The sequence below is a fragment of the Bison bison genome, unplaced genomic scaffold, assembly GCF_000754665.1.
Source record: "Bison bison bison isolate TAMUID 2011002044 unplaced genomic scaffold, Bison_UMD1.0 scf7180017864498, whole genome shotgun sequence".
In the NCBI taxonomy this organism is placed as follows: Eukaryota; Metazoa; Chordata; class Mammalia; order Artiodactyla; family Bovidae; genus Bison; species Bison bison.
The window spans coordinates 11,560,115-11,562,986 of record NW_011495057.1 but is presented as its reverse complement, the minus strand read 5'-3'; positions in this window follow the sequence as shown (position 1 = coordinate 11,562,986).

The window sequence follows — 2,872 nt, the reverse complement described above, 5'->3', positions numbered from 1 at the left end:
TCGGTATATATGAGTTATCTAGAATACTCAAGCTCAGAGTCAAAAAGAAGATGGTGATTGTTCAAGGCTGTCAGAAGGAGGAAACAGGAGTCATTGTTTAATTGAGCATAATTTTGCAAGATTAAGAGTTCTAAAGATGGATGATGGTATGGTTGTGTGAAAATACAAAAGTACTTAACACTTCTGAACTGTACACCTGAAAATGGTTAAGATAGTAAATTTTATGTGTATTTTACCACAATAAAAAAATTGTTGGGGGGGAGCATCCAGAAGGCAAGACATTACAACATTTTTTAGCTGCTTTCAAGGTTCTGACTACCTGCCTACACGTCAGAGATGGCAAACTTAAAACCAGGCAGAAGGTGACCAGGCGCTCGGTCTCCTCTAGTCATTCTCTGCCTCCCCTTTCTTCCTTCCTTTCCCAAGATAATTTTTCACTTGGAATATAACAGAGAAATGGTGAACATGTAGAGATATATCAAGTAATGAGAAACCGTCTTGAGATGGTTTGCTTCAGACTCATCAATCCCCACCTTTTGAGAAGGCAAGGGTGTGGGAAAAATGAGACTCTTATCCATTTCCGGTGGGAGGTCCACCCAGGAGAGGTTTTAAGAGACTAATCTGGGGACTTCCCTGGTGGTCCAGTGGCTAAGACCCTGTGATCCCAGACCTGGGGGCCTACGTTCCATTGTTGGTTAGGAAACTGGCTCCCATATACTGCAACTAAGACCAGCACAGCCAAATAAATTAATTAATTTCTTAAAAGTCAGATGGAGCATATAGGAGATTAAAAAAAGAGATAGAGAGTGACCTGCCACCTTCCCCCCAAATTATTCGTACCTTTGACCAGGTGATTTTACTTCTGGAACATTTCTTTCAGAAATGCAAGTGGGCAAAGATATATCCTTAAGAGTATCGACTGCAGCACTATTTAATACACCAAAAAGAAATAGATAACCCATATGTTCATTGATCAGAGAATGGTTAAATAAATTGTTGCTCAGCCACTCAGTGGAGTAGTGTCAAAAGTACTTGTCAAAAGAGCATGAATTATATAAACTAATGGAAAGAAGTCAATGGTACAGAAAGTAGAAACAATAAGGTGCAGAACTATGTCTAGAATGATCTCATATTATTTAAAAGCAAAATGTTCACATATGTGTTTATTTATGCATTTTTTTTAAGTCTGGAAGGCTGTGTAAATGACTACAGAAGTTATCCCTAGGGAGGGAAGTTTAAGAGAAAGGAACTTCCATTCTCTCCATAGGATATATTTTGCTTGACTATTGCTTATAATGAACATGTAACATTAAGGAGAAAAAATTTAATAAATTTTTCAATATTGGCTGCTCCAAAACAGGAGGGTAATGACAGACTTATACTTCGCATTGATTCTTATTTTATGACGGTTCACACTATTTGATTTGAAGCAGTCCTTTTCAGAGGACCCTCTTTTTTCCTATACTTGTTATTCTATATAAAACAACTGTCTAGAGATCACAAAGATGGAAAGATAGAAATGAATGCACAGAAAGAGATAGGGAATGGAAGATTAAGGACTTAATCCAAATAAAAAGTAGCAATCAACATTATGTGTTTGGAGAATTCACAATATGATAAATTAAATACATAAAATAAAACACAGAATTCAAAGATGTATAGTTAGCATGACCATAACTAGAAAAAAGAAATAAATGGCCTCCAAAAAGCCTCCAACAAGGATATCAGAGGAAAGTAAACCAAAATATTAACAGTGTTAGACTAAATGATGAGATACTAGATTTTTCGTTTTTTTCACATTATATGTTTTGGACAATGTAGATTACTTTGGCCACATAAACCATCACACTTTTATTTCAGTTACATTTATCTTTTCCCAACCTTTTGCCCTCCCAAAACACCACCAGAAGGACAGATCATAGCACAAAATAAAGATGTATCTAGTTCTAAACTCATTTTCAAAGCCTGCGTGTCTTAATTCTGACAAGCCCATCAAGTTTGGAGACTTTCCTTCTCTCTGCAATAGGACCACTTGAAGGTTCCATTATCTTCCTAAGGAATACAATATGGGGAAGTAAATGTCAATGAGTTGTCTGACCTGTGAACCTGGGAGATATTACATAGTATTCACTGAGAGTATTTAGAACCTCAGCGTGAGAACCCAGGACACAATGTTGAGGGCCTTTGTTGCTTACATTTTCTTCATAAAGTGGAAGTGAGAAACCATAAGAGTTTAACAAAAGAAGTCTCAGTCTCTCAAATCCTTTGATTTGAATTTCCCGAACCTCTTTTGGCTAGAAAGCACTCACATCCTCTGTTTTCTGGTAAGAATTTATGTTGGCCTGCTTTTCTTGGTTTGGTTTGTTTGCTAATAGTCATCAGCTGTACAAGCTCCCTCTATAATTTCTTGTAACTTTTTTTTGTTGGTTTTTAAAGAATAGGGCCTCAAATACAGAGTTTCGTGATGAAGTCTCAAGTTCCACATAAAGTGGAAAACTCTCAGTGCCAAGGCATGCCAAGGAGGTGTGGGGCCACTGGACTCTCTTTGAAGTTTGGAGGCCTGAAAGGGGTCCTCTCATTCCCACAAGTCAGGTTTCTTTAAACTGTCACGTGCGCCCAACAGAGATGCTAGTTATTTTTTAACTTGAAATCTGCATAAGTTAAACCTGCAGCTCTCACTCACCTCTTCTTCAGAAGCTTTTCAAAATGGGACTTCCAACCTCTAATCACATCCTTTGATTCTCACCCACTGCATTTTTATGAACAATCCTCCCTATGTAGTCAAGAGCCCACAGTAGGGCTTCCTGATGGTCTAGTGGTTAAGAATCCACCTGCCAGTGCAGGTGACACGGGTTTGATCCCTGGTCTGAGA